This window comes from Podarcis liolepis, assembly GCF_965112155.1.
Source record: "Podarcis liolepis genome assembly, chromosome: 17".
In the NCBI taxonomy this organism is placed as follows: Eukaryota; Metazoa; Chordata; class Lepidosauria; order Squamata; family Lacertidae; genus Podarcis; species Podarcis liolepis.
In genome coordinates this window covers 39,043,812-39,062,360 of record NC_139571.1, presented here as the reverse complement: position 1 = coordinate 39,062,360, position 18,549 = coordinate 39,043,812, and the positions used below count along the sequence as shown (strand labels likewise).

Here is an 18,549-nt window from a genome sequence, read left to right as displayed (position 1 = left end):
AACTAAATCTAGCTGTAGCTTGAGAAGTGGCAGATCACGTGGTGGTCTACAGACAGCTTACCATCTCCCCCAGCTGACCACCACCGCATGTGGGAGAAAGACCTGAATTCCTTGCTGAAGGATATTGTGAGGCATTGGGGGAGATAAAAGAGGAATGGGAATCAGTGATGGGCATTGGCCTAAAACAGGAATAGATATTGTGGTATCCTCCAAATGATTAACTACAACTCCTGTCAATCAAGTCTTATAACATCAATCATGCTGCTTGGAGCTCGTAGGACTTGTGGTCCAACAAGTTCTAAAGTGTCAAGTACATTGAAGTGACGATATAAATACCCCTTGATAATCTCAAGGTGGTATGTCTTTGATTGGACATCCAGCACGCCTAGCTGGAGTGGGCAGTCGAGAAGACAGAGTAGGAGAGGATTTGTAAGCTGAGCACATGTCCATGCAGACACTGGGGAGGCAGAACCCAAGAGGAAACTGAAGTTTGGGGCTTTGGAGAAGTGCATTCTTTGGTCAATGTCTTTAAATCTGAAATGTCCACTCAAAAATCATGATGACACCAAAGGAGCTGAGCCCACCTTCCAGTTACCAGTGGCTGGGAATTGGAAGTGGGGAAAGTGCCATTGTGCTAAGGTCCTGCTTGCAGGCTTTCCATGGGCCTCTGGTTGGCCACCACTCAGGTATCCTTTGAACGAAGAGCCGTTGATAAACTCTGAAACCAACCCACAGGATGCTATATTGGATTAATCCAACAGGGCCCTTCTTATGCTTCTGCTGAAAGGATTCCAAAAGGAGAGAGAACTGGGTTCCAGGGTCAAGGCAGGCAACACATCTGTGCTGGTCCCATGGGTTACTCGAGAGGCGAGGTCCAAGTCCGGTCCATGGTCAAAGGTGCAACGTGGAGGCAGTCCGTAGTAGCTGAAACTGGGTGCAGGGCAGGGAGTCGGGTGAAGTCAGGAACAGGCATGCAAGCAGGGAGCCAGGGCGGGTCAGGAGCTCAGGCAGGAACTAGCAACCAACAATGTTGCTCCCACAACTTGGAACTGGGGCTGACCGGCTTTTATCTGCCCTGAGGCATAGGGCGGCCCCAATCCTCTGGTGACTCGCCTCTCCTGGCCTGGAGGCGAGCATTCCTCCTGTGGGAACTTAGTTCCCTCCGCCTCTCTGCCCTGAGCCTCTGCAGCTCAGGAGAGGCTGGAGGGTTACTGGACCCAGAGGCAACCTCAACTTCCTCTGACGGGGCTGAGAGTGGAGCACCTGCAGGTAATGGGTCCTCCATCACCTCAGGAGTCAGAGCAGACTCAGCTGATGCCTGCATCTGAGGATCCAGCACAGGTGAGGACCCTTCAGGCTCATGCCCCAGCCCCGGCTCAGCTGGTTCTGGAGGCGGGGAATCCTGTGCAGGCTGGGATCCCTCAGGTTCAGCATCCGAGTCCGAATCCCAGGCCATCACACCATCCTGAAAGCCTCATTCCATCACTCACTAAGGAATAAAGATGCAGAACTCCTGAACCTTTCAATGCAGCAGTTCCCAGAGTGTGTGGTCCCATGCACTAAGGGGCAGTGGAATTCCAGTGTGAGATGTATCAGCACTGAAGCAGTCAAGTACAACATTTTCCTGTTGCCTAGAGTGGACACACAAGGGAATGTGGCTCCATACAGGGAGGACATCCTGTCATACCTGTTCTGGAGCCTCCTCCCCTTGTGTGTGACCACGTCGATGGACGTGACCCTAGCAGACCCTGTAAAAGGGCTAGCCATGCAGCCATCTTCCCTTTTTCCATTTTCTCCTTTTGGATTTCTCTCTTGGACCTTGGAGAGCCAGTGTGGTGTAGTGGTTAAGAGCGGTAGTCACGTAATCTGGGAAACCGGGTTCGTGTCTCCGCTCCTCCACATGCAGCTGCTGGGTGACCTTGGGCCAGTCACACTTCTGTGAAGTCTCTCAGCCCCACTCACCTCACAGAGTGTTTGTTGTGGGGGAGGAAGGGAAAGGAGAATGTTAGCCGCTTTGAGACTCCTGAAGGGGAGTGAAAGGCGGGATATCAAATCCAAACTCTTCTTCTCTTCTTCTTCTTCTTCTCTTCTGGCTCCTAGGCAGCACATGGCTCATTCTTACAAAGGATGGAAGCCACAAGATAGAAAGTCTGAGGTCTAGCTCTGACTTCTTTTCTCTACAAATGTAACTGTTAACCACAAGATAAAGCCTGCCTTCAGATTACTGCTGTGAACTGAATGAAAGTAAAACCTGACTCTTACTTTTAAAGAATACTGTTGTGTGATTATTTTAAGAGGGAAATAAAAGGGGAAACTTACCAGGAACAATGTAGACCGGACAAGCCAGACTGGATTGCTTAATTTAAAGGATTCTAATGAATCATTAGCGGTTCGAATCCCCGCGATGGGGTGAGCTCCCGTTGCTTGGCCCCTGCTCCTGCCAACCTAGCAGTTCTAAAGCATGTCAAAGTGCAAGTAGATAAATAGGTACCGCTCTGGCGGGAAGGTAAACAGTGTTTCTGTGCGCTGCTCTGGTTCGCCAGAAGCGGCTTAGTCATTCTGGCCACATGACCCAGAAGCTGTACACCGGCTCCCTCGGCCAATAAAGCGAGATGAGCGCCACAACCCCAGAGTCAGCCACGACTAGACCTAATGGTCAGGGGTCCCTTTACTTTTTTTAATGAATCATCAACTTGCTTCCAGCAATCTGCAATGGAATGTGCTCTGCTGCTTGCTCACTAGCGTGAGTGAGGAGGGATTATATTTAATCAATATCCTACCTTCCTCAACATTCCTACACATAGGGGGGCACAAAGAGGCAAGCGGGTGGCAGGGGGATGCTGAAGGTGTACATGACTATATGAAAACCTGGTATCACTGGGTCAAATTAATCATTTTTGCTGTATTAAACCAACTAAATAGTTTTAATTGAATTTTTGAATAAATGTGCATTTAATCATTACTGTTTTTGAAGTTTATTGTGCTATTTTCTTCCTTACTGGGTCATGCAAACTATTCTGAATAATGCTTTTGGGTATGGTAGAGGGCACTGTGGGTGAGTTTATGGAACCAAGCAAGGATATCCGGCAAAAGTTTGGGAACCACTATTTTAATGACTTAATACTCATAATACTTCAAACATCTCAAGAAATGGAAACTCAGGGTGGAGCTATGCAGAGAGGAACAGGGGTCAGCTAAGGAAGAAAATAGATGAAGTCCAAGCCTCAGTAGAATGTAGCCCCAAGGTTTACTCCCCGCCCTGTAAATGAGAGGTGCCTTGTATTCCTATAGGGCAGTGATGGCCAAACTTGGCCCTCTAGCTCTTTTGGGACTACAACTCCCATCATCCCTAGCTAACAGGACCAGTGGACAGGGATGGTGGGAATTGTAGTCCCAAAACAGCTGGAGGTCCAAGTTTGGCTATCACTGCTATAGGGCAATGAAACCCCCTACACCCTTCCCAAATTAGGTGATCCACTCACCTGGGCATGGATTCTGTCCTTCAAGGGAGGACATCCCTATGTGCAGTGGTCCATAGGGACTATATTGCCCTTACACGCACATGAGACATTTTGTGAGGATGCTCAATTTGCAAAGGTGACTGTAGCACTGATTGGAAAGGAACGGACAGGAGAGCATTCCATCTCTTTGCCCAATCAAAAGATTGCGAGGAGCCAGCAAAGACCTTGTAGCTCCCCTGAAGGATGCTGACCTCACATTCTGAGAACTGTGGTCTCATTTGCCCTGCGCTTCAAGGTCTGTCATTTCCCATTTCTGTGACTGCTATAAAAAGGAACGCTTTCTTCACGCTTATTAATTGGCTTTATCCTACCACGTGAGAATTAAGGCAGTATTTATAACTGGCCGGTGGCGATTCTGAAGTCATTGGGAGCATGAGTCATGTGTGATCCAAAGCGAGTTTTTAGCGTTTCTAATTTCATCTTCATTTAGTCCCTTGAAAATACAATTTGTCTTGCAATATGCTGTTTCAATAAAGCCAATTAGCGCGTCTGTGGTGCATCTGATTATCAAGAACCGTCCCTAACCTTTGGGAAATTGGAAGGACTTTGCCTGCCCCTTATGTGTGCCTTGCGATGCAATTATCTCATTACAAGCATATCCTCTGTCATTAGTGTCATTTATTAGTATTTTGCAGAATGCAGGAGAGGAAAATCCACAGAGGAGGGGGGGCAGGAAAGTAGAATCTACATGCATAAATCAATTTAAGAAGAGGCAGGGAACCAGATTCCATTCCTTCTCTTGGGTCCAGGCTGAGACTATAAGCAGTCATACATGGTATTGCATGCTCTGTGCTAGAAACAGAGTACAAGCTATGAATGCAGAAGGTTCCAGGTTCCATTTTGACATCTCCAAGACAATTCACATCATCCTAAACAAACTACAGTGGTATCTCAGTTGTCAAATTTAGTCCGTTCCAAAACCAAGGCGCGCTTTCCCATAGAAAGTAATGCAAAATGGCTGAACTGGATTCCACACAGTCACGAAAACGAAACAAACAAGATCTGCAAAAACGCAAAAAAGATAGCAAAAACAGACAGCGTAACACTCAAAACGGAGGTGCGGCTCTCAAAATGGAAGTGTGTCACTCAAATCGGAAGCATAACTCTCAAAATGGAACACATTTGGCTTCTGAAAAATGTTCGCAAACTGGAACACTTATGGTACTTCCAGGTTTGAGGTGTTTGGGTTCCAAGTTGTTTGAGTACCAAGGCGTTTGAGAACCAAGGTACATATCCCAGGAGTCTTTAGGTGAAGCCATGTGGTGTGTCTGCAATCTCATTTGAATTTCTCTCACTTTTTCTCTCACCCTAACACCCCCGCCCCTCAAAAAAAAATCCCTAAAAACAAATGGAGTAACAATCCAGGATACAAAATGTCTCATTTATTTTACTTAGCCGAGGTGTCGGGAACCTCATAGCCTATCTGAGGCTGAGATGAAGCCGTGGATGTTATCTCTGTGTGTGTTCAGGCCCCAGGGAGCCCTCTTCAGGCACGGACAGGAATCTGAATGTGCAACATCAATCTTTGCGATTGACAGAGAGCAGAACATCTCTAGATTAGAGATGACAACCAGCTGGAAAAATCAGCCTTGCTGGTTTGCAGGGTTTTTGCAACCCCAACCATCCCATTCCTGCTGTCAAGGCAGGGGGAAAGGCAAAATCGACTTCCTCATCTATTTTTCTGATGTTCCTGGACATATGTACAAAACAAATGCATATTGGGTCAGGAGAGGAAGTGGCGTGTGGATGTTTCGCTATTTTAGGGGCAAGAAACCCTTTTCCGCCTCAGGGATACATTCGTTTTGGGCAACTTTACAGGGGCCAGAATGGAAACTGAGCGGCACATGTAAATGTTCATCTTTGTACAGTAGCCTAGCTTCTGCACACATCCACACACTTCTCTCTGTCCTCCTTCCAGACAAACAAGAGGTGTGGCCTGGAAAAAGGGGTGTGGCCTTGTTGAAGATATTCAATCAATCATTTGTTGTGTTTGACTAAAAGCCATTAAGTTTTTAATGTTTGAAGTTTTATTCTGTTTTTAATGTTCTGTTGAAAGCCACCCAGAATGGCTGGGGGTCCACATTTGGCCCCTGGGTCAGATGTTCCCTACACTTGCTCTATATAAAACGGGGGCTTTATGAAAAAGGGTATTTTCTGTCTTGTTCATGGTAGAGATGCTTGGAGGACTTCATATTGCAGTCTTCTGCTCCTTATGTGTCAGTGCAAGCAATTCTACTTGCCAGGTGAAATTATTCCTCTCCCATCTCCTTCCTCCACGTGCTGCTCTGGGGACTCTCATGACCCCCTAGAGCAGAAATGTGGGGATGATAGGAGGAGGAGGAGGAGAGGGAGGAAGCCCTACTAGGCTAACTGGAGTGCTTGCTCCATTTTTTGTTAGTGCACCAGATTACTTGGATCCAGGCTGTAACTTCTAGACATTCTGGAGGCCGTGCGATTCTTCTAGAAAAGGAGGTGCCGTAACTCACCATAAATGCCTCCCTTGTTCTCCTATAATGACAATGGCACCCAACAGAGAGGTGCCACAACTGAGTTCTGGTGAGTTCCAGCTGGGGGGGGGCGGAACTGGCTGGAGATGGGGTGTTCTGAAGTATTTATGTGCACATTTCCAACATTCCCCCACATCCTAGCTGTCAGGTGCTGGTGTGGTTGCTCAAGAGCAAACAGGCAAGACTCCAACATGTCTTTTCCAGGATTTATTATCTGTACAAACTATTTACAGTGCAGAGCGTCGCAAGTCTATGTCTGCTCAGTCGCTAGCAGAATCTGCGAGTGGGCGGTCCTTCTACCACCCCCAGCATAACAATCGTGTGACCCCCATCCTTCTCCTCCCCTCTCTGAGCCCAAACCTACTGCGCAGAATGGGCGCTGGCAAAGGGGGACTTGCTTCCCCTCCGCTTTGCTCAGGCTCGGTGTTGAGGCTCTCCATAGCATCTTCTTGTCCCTGCACCCCCTACCAATGGAGGTGGGGCTTTCTTCCTCACCAGAGGAGGAACTGCTTCACAAGATCTTCGGAGGCTCCCTGTAACACAACTGCCCTTCCACCTCTCGCCTCTGAGCTGATGGCGGTTCCCTGACACTACCCCTTAAAAAAAAATCTCCATACCCTGGCTAGGAGTACAATGGAAACATTTCATTGCAACCAAATCATTATTTCGATTACAATTGTTTATATGCTCCTAAGCCCCTTTTTTAAAAAGTAAGGGACTGCATAATAACTAGTTTGCAGGCTGACCCAGATTCCACTCGTATAAATTCATTAAGACCCTAGTCACTCCTATTTGTCCTGGGGCTTTGCATCAGCAAGTGCTATCATTTCCTTTCATCTTTCACATTCTCTCTCCGTTTTTGTGTCCCCGGAGATTGCAAATCCTTGGCGCCTTTAGTAGCACCATTAATCCGATTTTTGTTTCTTGCCATTAGAAGTCAGCCAGTTTTGCCCTCCTTGAGATCCTTTTCTGCGCTCAAGCTTTCTCCTGACATGCAGTGCCATTTTCTAGGTTGCATGCCAACGATTTACATTTTTCCTCTTCAGGTTTGTTTTTCTAAGGGTGTGGCGATGCCACAAGATGAGAAGAATTATTTCATTAGTTAGTTAGTTAGATTTATATATAAGAAAACATAGAATCTTAGAATTGGAGCGTTGGACGGGACCACAAGGGTCATCTAGTCCAACCCCCTGCAATGCAGGAATATTTTTTCCCCAACGTGGGGCTCAAACCCATGACCCTGGAATTAAGAGTCTCATGCTCTACTGACTGAGCTATAAAGTACAATAAGGTAAAGGTAAAGGGACCCCTGACCATTAGATCCAGTCGTGGCCAACTCTGGGGTTGCGGCGCTCATCTCGCTTTACTGGCCGAGGGAGCCAGCGTACAGCTTCCGGGTCATGTGGCCAGCATGACTAAGCCGCTTCTGGCGAACCAGAGCAGCGCACAGAAATGCCATTTACCTCCCCGCCGGAGCGGTACCTATTGATCTACTTGCACTTTGATGTGCTTTCAAACTGCTAGGTTGGCAGGAGCAGGGACCGAACAATGGGAGCTCACCCCATCGCAGGGATTCGAACCACCGACCTTCTGATTGGCAAGTCCTAGGCTCTGTGGTTTAACCCACAGCGCCACCCATGTCCCTTATAAAGTACAATAACAGGTGCCAAACAAAATACAGCAAAAGTAGAAGGGAATATCTAGAATGGAAATTTGACGTGGTAATTTGTTCCTATATATTTGGTTCTAGAACAGCTACGTATTTAAAAGGGGGCATGAGACCAATGGGTTTCTGCTGCACCAAAATTCTGCAGTGGATTGCAGCCATCTGGAATGCATCCAACAATCTGCTCCAGCCAAACCTCGACTAGATCTTTCTACTTGTTCTCTGAAGTTTCCAATAGTCCAAAGACTTGAGGATTCTTGTTTCTTTTTACCAGAGCGCTGTGCTGCATTTATTATGGATGGTTTAGTGCTTTATATTATAGCATTTTAATTGTTATTTCGTTGATCATGAGCATTCTCATAGCCAGGATTCCTCATGAATTCTAAGAAACCTAGAAAGCATGAGAGAGATGGAAAATTGCTCAGACCTTTTCTTTCTAGGCACAGTACAAGTGGAAGTGTCCATGGGCCCTAATATAGCTTGTTCTATCAGAATAAATGGCTAACAATATGACAATGGCACCAGTAAAGGTAAAGGTAAAGGACATGGTTAAGTCCAATCGAATTCGACAATGGGGTGCAGTGCTCAGCCCTGTTTTCAGGCCAAGGGGGGCAGCGTTTGTCTGCAGACAGTTTTTCCGGGTCATGTGGCCAGCATCACTAAACCGCTTCTGTTGCACAGAACACCATGATGAGTGCCAGAGCGCATGGAAACGCCGTTTACCTTCCTGCCGCAGTGGTACCTATTTATCTACTTGCACTGGTATGCTGTCAAACTGCTAGGTTGGCAGGAGCTGGGACAAAATGACAGGAGCTCAACCCATTGCGTGGATTCAAAGTGCTGACCTTACAATCAGCAGACCCAAGAGGCTCGGTGGTTTAGACCACAGCACCACCCAAGTCCAATGGCATCAGTATTATGGCTTGCACCCATAGACTTACTTTTATATTGCTGGATATTTCATACATAGACTTCCTCAAACAACTCAGAAGTTGCAACAACAGATGATAGACAGACAGCAAGCAGCATCAGTTATACCTCCCGTGTGGCCACGTCACTGTCTTCTTGCTGATTGATCCAGTTTCACTTTCTTAAGACATCGGAAGTCACAAAGGGTGCCTATATACATGCTCACCACTTGAAGTCCGAAGCATCACAATGGTGATGTGCGTTTGTGTAAGATCAAAGACCTAAAACTGCTGGTGAGATTGTTGTACCACTTCATGCTATCCCAAATACAGTAGTTCACATGTGTCACAGCCACATCAACTGATGTATATGCATATGTGAATTGGTCCATCCTTTCAGAAAAATGTAAATGAGTGCCCCATCCATGAGCCTTCACCGGGGGGGGGGGGGGACCTGCCTCCACAATAAGCCATGATCCCCAGATTCCTAACTTTTTATTTTTATTTTTAAGAGTAGGTTTCTAGCATTTGTAGAACCTGAGATGTGGGGCAAAATGTGCTTGCTTGCTTGCTTGCTTGCTTGCTTGCTTGCTTGCTTGTATACCATATTTTTTGCACCATAACACTCACTTTTTTCCTCCTAGAAAGTAAGGGGAAATATCTGTGCGTGTTATGGAGGGAATGCCTACGGGTGGCGGGGGGGATCTGCTGCAGTCGTGAGCAGAGCATCCATTGTTCCCCTTTCTTCCCTCCTCCGTGGCTCGCTTTGAAACAGCAAAGCGGGAGAAGAGCCGCTGAGTGGGGAGGAGAGAGGGACAGAGAGCCTGCTTGCTTTAAAGGAGCAAAGCGGGAGAGGAGAGGAGCCTTCTCCCCTTATACCCCTCTTCTGCATTATTAGCAGCATCCTTCTCCACCCACCCCACGCGTGTTCCTTGTCCCTTGAGTGCTTTTCCTTCCCTCCCCACTTAAAACGTGATTACAAAGCACGGATCCACATGGATCCTCAGGATTTTTGCACTGGGTCACCCCAAATTCACCATCAGATCACATAGCATGTCCATGGCTACCAAAAAAATCACGCACCCACTGTTGCCTGGGGCCGCAGTGGTGCAAAAACGTGGTTACAAAGCATGGCTCCACATGGATCCTCAGGATTTTTGCATTGGGCTACCCCAAACTCACCGTCAGATCACATTTCTGTGGCCACAGCATGAACCACAAAAATCATACATCCACTGTTTCATTTAGAATATTTTTTTCCCTTGTTTTCCTCCTCTAAAAAGTATGTGTGTGTTATGGTCGGGTGCGTGTTATAGAGCGAAAAATACGGTAAATTATTTTGTCTTCCCCCATAAAAAAATTCATGTGCCAACTTGCCTTGAAAGGATTCCTCCAGCAGGCAGATGTTATGCATTATTTTACCAATATTCCTCACAGTCTTTTAAGAGGTAATTAATACAGATAATCAGGAAGTGTCTACTTTATACTAATACATGCAACTTGCTTTGTATTGAAGTGTCTACTTTAAAGTGTCTGCTTTATTCTGACTTTATACTAATACACATGCATCTTGCTTTTGCTTTGAAGTTTAGCAATGTAATTTTTGACAGCCATTGGCCAATCAATACCAGGCAGGGTGTGAGGTCTGACTGAAATATACCACAATTCTAACCAGTTGTCTTTTTTTTTTTTTTTTTAGTCCATTTTCCCCTGAAAGCCTTTTGTTGACGGAGCATTTGTGTAATAGCCTAGCTTTTTAAGACCTTGCTGAGGGAAGCACAATTGCTTTCAAGCTGCTTCCAGTGACCCTGCAGTAAATAGTAGCAGGTTGTAAAAGGCAGAAGGCAAGGAAGCTTTTCATTGCTCCGGGGAGCTGTGGCAAATGAAAGGCATAGAACAGTGAAATCTCTTCCACAGGATCTGAAGAGAGCTGGCTTCTCAGTCACATGTTTACGCCATCTATGTGGCAGCATCTGCCTATCTTATAAGGCAACCTTTAGAAAGCTCGTGGTAACAAGGTCTGCCTTGTATACACTCAGAATAAGGCAGCTCCCTATGGTTCTATGCATGTCTCAGACATCTGTGAAATAAGTCATGACCCTCACATAAATTGTGAAATAACATAAATTGTTTACCAGCTTCATCTGGTACACTGGCTGAGACCCTGAATGGGGTAACTGTGCCCCTGAAGAACCAGGTGTGCAGCCTGGGAGTCATTTTGGATTCACAGCTGTCCATGGAGGTGCAGGTCAATTCTGTGTCCAGGGCAGCTGTCTACCAGCTCCATCTGGCATGCAGGCTGAGACCCTACCTACTTGTTGACTGTCTTGCCAAAGTGGTGCATGCTCTGGTTATCTCCCGCTTGGACTACTGCAATGCGCTCTACGTGGGGCAACTTTGAAGGTGACCCAGAAACGACAACTAATACAGAATGCAGCAGCTAGACTGGTGATTGGGAGTGGCCACCAAGACCATATAACACCGGTCCTAAAAGATCTACATTGGCTCCAGTACATTTCTGAGCACAATTCAAAGTGTTAAATCTGACCTTTAAAGCCCTAAATGGCTTCGGTACAGTATACCTGAAGGAGCGTCTCCACCCCCATTGTTCAGCCCGGACACTGAGGTCCAGCTCCCAGGGCCTTCTGGCAGTTCCCTCACTGTGAGAAATGAGATTACTGGGAACCAGGCAGAGGGCCTTCTCAGTAGTGGTGCCCGTCCTGTGGAACGCCCTCCCGTCAGACGTCAAACAGAGAAACAACTATTTGACTTTTAGAAGACATCTGAAGGCAGCCCTGTTTAGGGAAATTTTTTATGTTTGATGTTCTTGTTGGGATACTGCCAGGGAGACAAAGTCCATCATGACTCCACGTCGCCTCCGGACGTCCATCGATCTCCCGTAGATACAGTATCAGCAATTAGCGACACGAGCTCCAGAAATCGCTTGCCACATTCCAGAGCTGATGCACACTCTATCAGCAGAATTCACACAGCGAAAGATGCACACAGGAGAGCATTATTTACAATTTTATTCAGCGTTGGTCAGAACAAAGAAAACATGACTGCCTGCTTCGGTGTCTCAGGCACAGAGAGAGAAACGAAAGCAATAGACAAAACAGAAACATCCTGTGAACAGGAAATACGCAGACTCTGTGACTCACAAAACCTGCTCCCTTTTAAGGTGGAACGGAAATATCCTAACAGTTCTACGGTGTTTAATGTTTTAATTTGTTGGAGGTCACCCCGAGTGGCTGGGGAACCCAGTTAGATGAGCGGCAAATAAAAAATAATTATTATGACTATTCAATAAAACACTGGTAAGAGCTGCATTCCTTTCTGGGCATTGTGGCTCAACATAGATGTGGGCAACATGGAATTGATTCAGTGGGAAGTGACAAAAGTAGGTTAGGAAGGCAAGTTATAGCTAAGTGCCAGAACCCCCTTGCCTGGGGTAGCATCTTTCTTGACATGAAAGAAGCATTGTAAGTGCTGCATGAGCTACACTGCTCCAAGCAACAACATGACTAAAAGCAAAAAAGAAGAGAAAAGTAGTAGGACAGATTGTTAGAACTGAGGTTTCTCCGAGTTAAAATGTGGCTAAAATTGATGGGAATTTTTCTGACATTATGGGAGAGCCAAGCCATTTGCTCCCTCGTTTTTATACAATCAAATAAACTTCCCTCTTCTCTGTTTTGGGTGTGTCTTCCAACATGTAATGAGAGCCAATAGGGCCCTGCATCCTGGCACGAAAAGAAAAGGAAAAAAAAGGAGGCTGTTACGTTGTGGGTGAACATATCAGACGCCACAGCGATTCTTCAAACAGCTCTTGTTTATTCACAGGCCAGAACAGAACTGAACTGAAGGGTTCAGCCAGCCTGCTTATATAGACCTCCACTACAACGCAACAGTAACCACTTTCTGTAACTATCCAATCACTGAACGTCACTTTCAATCCCTTATTTGCATATGTGGACCTGAGTGAAAACTATCTACAGTATCACCCTGCTGGCCCAGGGTGAGAACTTCTATTAAAGGAGGGCTTTTATTTTTATTATTTTTTATAACTTGAGAAAAGAAAAGGCTTTGCCCTCAAGATGCCATTAGTTCCTTGAAAGTTAAATCACGATGAAGCCCCAAGTCAGAACACTGAATAGCCAACGTGTGGCTCAGGCTGCACACACAGTGTACATTTAAAGAGTATTTCAGGTGCATAGCTTCCCCCCCCCCCAAGAATCCTGGATTTGATGCTCCTGCTGTAGCTTCTGCACCGCACAAGCCTCCCCGCTGCCTCATCCCTCTCAGTAACCAGCAGGGATCTTCAAGGGTTGGGCAGCCAGGTGAGCAATGCAGCCCAGCCTGTCCCACCGCTGCTGCTCTGGCTCCGACACCAGTTATATCTTTGACTTTCACTCTACCACCCACATTGATTCCCCAACGTCCTCTAAAACCATGTTGTCGTGTTGGAATCACAAGGAGTTTCCTGCGACAGCAGAACTGATCACCTCGTTACTGTTGCTAACTTTCACCACCCATCGGTTTCCATCGTCCCCACAAAGTGATTTCTATTTCTGTCAAATGGTTTTTATTTCTCTAATGAAGCTGAGGAACTAAAAGCAAATAGATTGGCCCGTTTAAAAAAAACAAAGCAACCTAATGACTAAAATGGCTGTTAATTAGATGCTAAGTTTAGCTTTCTTGCCATAGATTTGAGCAGGAGAAGCCGATTTCTGTATTCTCAGAAGCTGCTCTGTTTTTCAGAGAGTGGTCCAAGGGGTGCAAGTGATGGGCCCCATCATAAAGTCCATGCCGTTTAGCAGCAGTAAGTTTCTGTTTTTTATTATTTCATTTATATCTCGACCTTCCAGTAAAGAACCATCACTCAGGCAGCATACAACATATGACATTATTGTCATGGGCTGCTTGGACACAAAGGAATGGTGCGAGGAACCAGCTGGAGAACCACTAAGGGAAGAAGGCTCAGAGCCCAGAGATTGCTGGGGGTGTGACAGTGAGTGGTCAGAGGGAGAAGAGGCAGAAAACTAGGAGGAGGAGGTGCTGGAAGCTGAAGAGGTGACAGGGCTTAGTGAGCCGGGAGATTCAGTGTCAGAGTGGAGTCCAGAATCAGAGGAAGAAGCTGAAGTAGGTGCGAGGAAGGAAGTCAAGAGGCAGAGATGAGTCAGGCTGGTGAAGAGTCACGAGTGTCAATGATACCTTGGGGAAGAGGTTTTCGTTATAATATACAATTGTCAGCATGGGAAAAGTTATGGAAAGAGGATTTGAAGCTTACTGCCTGCTGTTCATTGAGAGAAAATTGTATGAAAATGATGTCTTGTTGGTACCTGACTCCAAGTAAAATTGCAAAAATGTAAAAGTAAAGAAGGTACCTTTTATCATAGGTTGTGGTCTTGTGGAGTAGTAAAAGCTTTCTGGGAAATAATGTATAATGAATTATTATTATTATTATTATTATTATTATTATTATTATTATTATTTTACTATCGATACCCCACCCATCTGACTGAGTTGCCCCAGCTACTCTGGGAGGCTTCCAACATATATAAAAACATAATAAAACATTAAACATTAAAAACTTCCCATACAGGACTGCCTTCAGATGTCTTATAAAAGTTGTATAGTTACTTATCTCCTTGGATCATGACTCCATACCCTCCAACATTTCTCCGATGAATATAGGTATGTCCTAAGGGAAAGCCGGACATTCCAGGATCAGATCAGAAACTGGGATGGCTTCTGTGGGTCTGCGACTGTCCCTGGAAAATAGGGACACTTGGAGGGTCTGTGAGGATGATGTGGAAGTCAGAGTGGAAATCTGGGTCGATATAAATCCTGTTTGCAGTACACACCTACATTATGAGGGCATTCCACCCACACCATACATTGAAAGCACACCCAGTGTACATTTAAAGCATGTGACTCCCCACGCCCAGAAAATAATCCTGAGATCTGTCGTTTACCCCTCACAGAGCAGCAATTCCCAGCACCCTTGACAAACTACATTTCCCAGGATTCTTTTTGTGGGGGCATGTACCTTATTTTTCGCTCTGTAGGACGCACCGGAACATAGGACGCACCTTGTTTTAGAAGGGGAGAACAAGAGGGGGAAAATCTCCCCCTCTCTGCAGGAGAAACGGAGCCCCTTCCATTTCTCCTCCTGCTTCACTGAAGGGGCGCTGCGCAGCTCCCTCTCTCTGCTGAAGCCAGGAGAGTCTTGCTCTCCCGGCTTCAGCAAAAGGAACCCGAAGCCTCCGGAGTGCAGTGGGAGCTCCTGCTGCGCTCCAGAGGCCTCAGGTGGCTATCCCTGAAGCCTGGAGAGCGAGAGGGGTCAGTGCGCACTGACCCCTCTCGCTCTCCAGGTTTCAGGGAAAGCAATGCGAAGCCTCCGTAGCGCGGAGGGAGTGCTCCCTCTGCGCTTCAGAGGCTTCGTGTTGCTATCGCTGAAGCCAAGGAGCCTGCATTCGCTCTATAGGACGCACAAACATTTCCCCTTAATTTTTGGAGGGGGGAAAGTGCGTCCTATAGAGCAAAAAATACGGTGCATTAAATTCACATTGGATGTGCTTTCATTGTATGGTGTAGATCTCCTAGTGTCATTCGGCTTACCTAAAGACTTGCAAGCAGGATACACAAGCACACCGTTCCGTGCACTCCTGGGGGGGGAGAGAGAGAGCTGTTTTTCCAGCAAGGTGGCCTAAGTAGATCTTTAATTAATACAAATCCTTGGAAGGGAGTTAATTAAAGAAAGTTAATAACGGCTGCCTGACAAATTGATCTCTTTGGCTGAAGAGGAAAGTAGCACTAGTTTACTATGCGGCTGGTTGGCTTTGTTTTTTCTTTCCCCCAAAGCCACAAACAATTTTGTCATTTAACAGCCCTGTGTCATTTGCTACTTGTGATCCCATGGGGAAAGAGAGCAAACTACCCTGTTTCTCAGACCAGGAAGCTTTGACACCCTCCTCCCAGCTCTTGGCAGCATGTAAGAACTGGGGAAAAGATCAGAAATTGGACTGTTCTGCTCCCAGTAACAAATGACAGAGACAGGGAAGGCCAGCTCATATCTTCCTATTAATAAATTGTTCGATGTGATCTATTTCTAGCTTGTGTGTCCAGCTTAGTTTTAATTTCCCTAGTGACAAAGCCATCAGTTCCCTGGGTGACTATACAACCTGGTATACATGTTTGTCATGACCACGTTACAGTGAAGCCGATGGTACAGTGGTATCTCGGTTTTCGAATGTAATCCATTCCGGAAGACCATTCAAGTTCTAAAACCTTCAAAAACTGAGGCGCTGTTTCCCAGCCGACAGGACTCAACAGCCAACAGGATCTTGCACTCAGTGGAAGCCACCTCAGAAGTTTGACTTCCGTGAAGCATTTGCTTATGGGTTTGCGGCGTTCGAAAACCAAAACGTTCATCAACGGAGACACTCAAAAACCAAGGTACCACTGTGTTTGTGGTTAGCACTGAACCAAGCTACACATTTCATAGCCCCAAAGTTTAGCTGATTCAGCAAGCCTGAAAGTTCAGAGCCTTCACTTGGCTTTGCAAACATTTACAAGACAAAAAGAAAATCATGGTGTGGCCCAGCAAAATGATCCCACTAAATGATTAAAATGAGCAGGGCATCAAATCTGTGAAACAAGAAGGGCTTGAAGCTGTGGTTGAAACCATTATGTAACTGTGGTGTTTCACAAGCAAAATAGCATATCTGGAGGCCAAGAGCTCAATGAAATTTTTCAAGGAGGGGTAAATTCCAAGTGGTATATAAATTATTATTTTTTGATGATGATGATGATGATGATGATGATGATGCATAAAAGGAACCTGCAAAAAATGTTGCAGCACAGTGTGCTGCTGTTATCCCAGTCTCTCCATGCTATCCCACTTCCCAGTTTGTTGTCCCTCTCCCTTTCCAAGTCACGCTATATAGACATTAAAAGGGACAAGGGAGGCGCTGTGGTCCAAACCACTGAGCCTCTTGGGCTTGACGATCAGAGGGTCAGTGGTTCGAATCCCCGCGAAGGGGTGAGCTCCCTTTGCTCCATCCCAGCTCCTGCCAACCTAGCAGTTCGGAAGCACACCAGTGCAAGTAGATAAATAGGTACCGCTGCGGCGGGAAGGTAAACGGCTTTTCCATGTGCTGTAGTTTCAGTCACAGTGTCCCGTTGTGCCAGAAGCGGTTTATTCATGCTGGTCACGACCCAGAAAGCTGTCTGTGGACAAATGCCGGCTCCCTCGGCCTGAAGCGAGATGAGCGCCACGACCCCATAGTTGCCTTTGACTGGATCCTTAACCTTTTTTTTTTTTTACCTTTTTATGTAGACATTAGCAGCTTGAGATACATCAAGCTTATTTTGCCCCACTTATTTTTCAAGTCGCATTCTTATGCTGCAGTAATTGCCAGAGAGGGGGTGGACTGCCTTCTCCCGATGAACATTACCCAATTTGTTTCCCTGTGCCCAAAGGCATCAAGTTCCACCCGACATGGGGAGGGAGGTTCATCGCTTGTGCATGACATCACATGTGCGACACATGTCTGACATCACGTGCGTTGGAAGGAGGCCATAAGCCCTGATGAGGCCCGATGCCAAGGGAAGGCTCCGCTGCACCCGGCCCCTCAAGATCAGGGAGGGGGCCCAGCCCCACTACTTTGTGGGGGTGTTGAGTAGAGTTGGCGCCTGCACCAGACCCCAATTAACTGAAACTGTCATCTGCACATGCATTGCATTCTACAGGCATGCAATGTATGCCAGAACTGTATACACCTCAACAAAGCTTCCATTTTTGAATATGATGGAAACTGGTCTGAAGGAAAGCACATCAAATCGGGGTACTTCACAAGAAGCTGAGCTTCAAACACCAGGGGTGAGAGTGTGCTGGAGCCAGGGTAGACAGTAATATATACACAGCCTCAGTCAGTCACTGAACATAGAACACATTGGGCTACTATGAGGGTTTGCCCCTTAGGGCTTTCCCCACAGATTTCTGTACTTCTGCAAAGCTCCACAATCTCCAGAACTTGCTGCTACCTCCATCTTACTCATGCCTGGTGCCGTTTTGCGCACATGTGCAGAGGGAATGATAAAACCAGGCTGTTCTGTCACATTGCAGTACAGTGCGAGATGCGTCATCATGAAACATGCACAAGCAAATGGAGCAGAAACAAATGCAGAATATTGGATAGCTGGAAAAGAAATCTGGTTTTTCTTACTCCCAGGAGGAATACATCTCTACTTTTTGTTAAACATTAAGGAGCTGTAATCAGTGGTATTTGACATCCTGGAAAATCAGTAAAATCTATAAAAGAGGAGGTGGTAAGTGACAATTTTGGCACTCTGATAGAGGAGGTTTCCATCGTATGTGGTGCGAAATAGTAGTAAACACTTGGCAAAATATTTTGTTCGGAGTCACTCCTCTATATTTTGGATGTTGCTAAAAGCAGCTAGAGTAACATTACCCAAGGCACTGGAAGGTCGAAAAGAAAAGAAAAGAAAAGAAAAGAAAAGAAAAGAAAAGAAAAGAAAAGAAAAGAAAAGAAAAGAAAAGAAAAGTGACTTGCTTAACAAAGTTTGGCAAAGGTAAGGAGAAAGTATGTTAAAAATGAGTTAACAATTATCAAATAACCTGTAAATGTAGAGGTCCCTTTTGCAATATATTTTATGAGACTTTCAGAATGGTTTCCAATGCAGACAATGGACATATGAATTTGGTGTGATTATGTTCCAATATGATATGGTTTATTATAATTTATGTTACTGATTGTTCTTCATTTGTGAAGTTTGCATTCTGATAACACCAATGTGATCTGCAACACAATTGTTGCAGTATATCTTCCCATCCCAAGAGACTGCCTGTTTGCCTCCTGTCATCAGTAAACATCCAGAACAACAGTGGCTAGATCTAAACACATCAAAAAAACATTTCAGGA

General features: G+C 45.9%; 1 long non-coding RNA gene across 1 annotated transcript in view; it reads left to right on the top strand.

Annotated features, from left to right (window-relative positions):
- LOC310696537 overlaps window positions 1–18,549 on the top strand; it is a 243,674-nt gene that overhangs the window by 24,219 nt on the left and 200,906 nt on the right. The window lies entirely within an intron of this gene.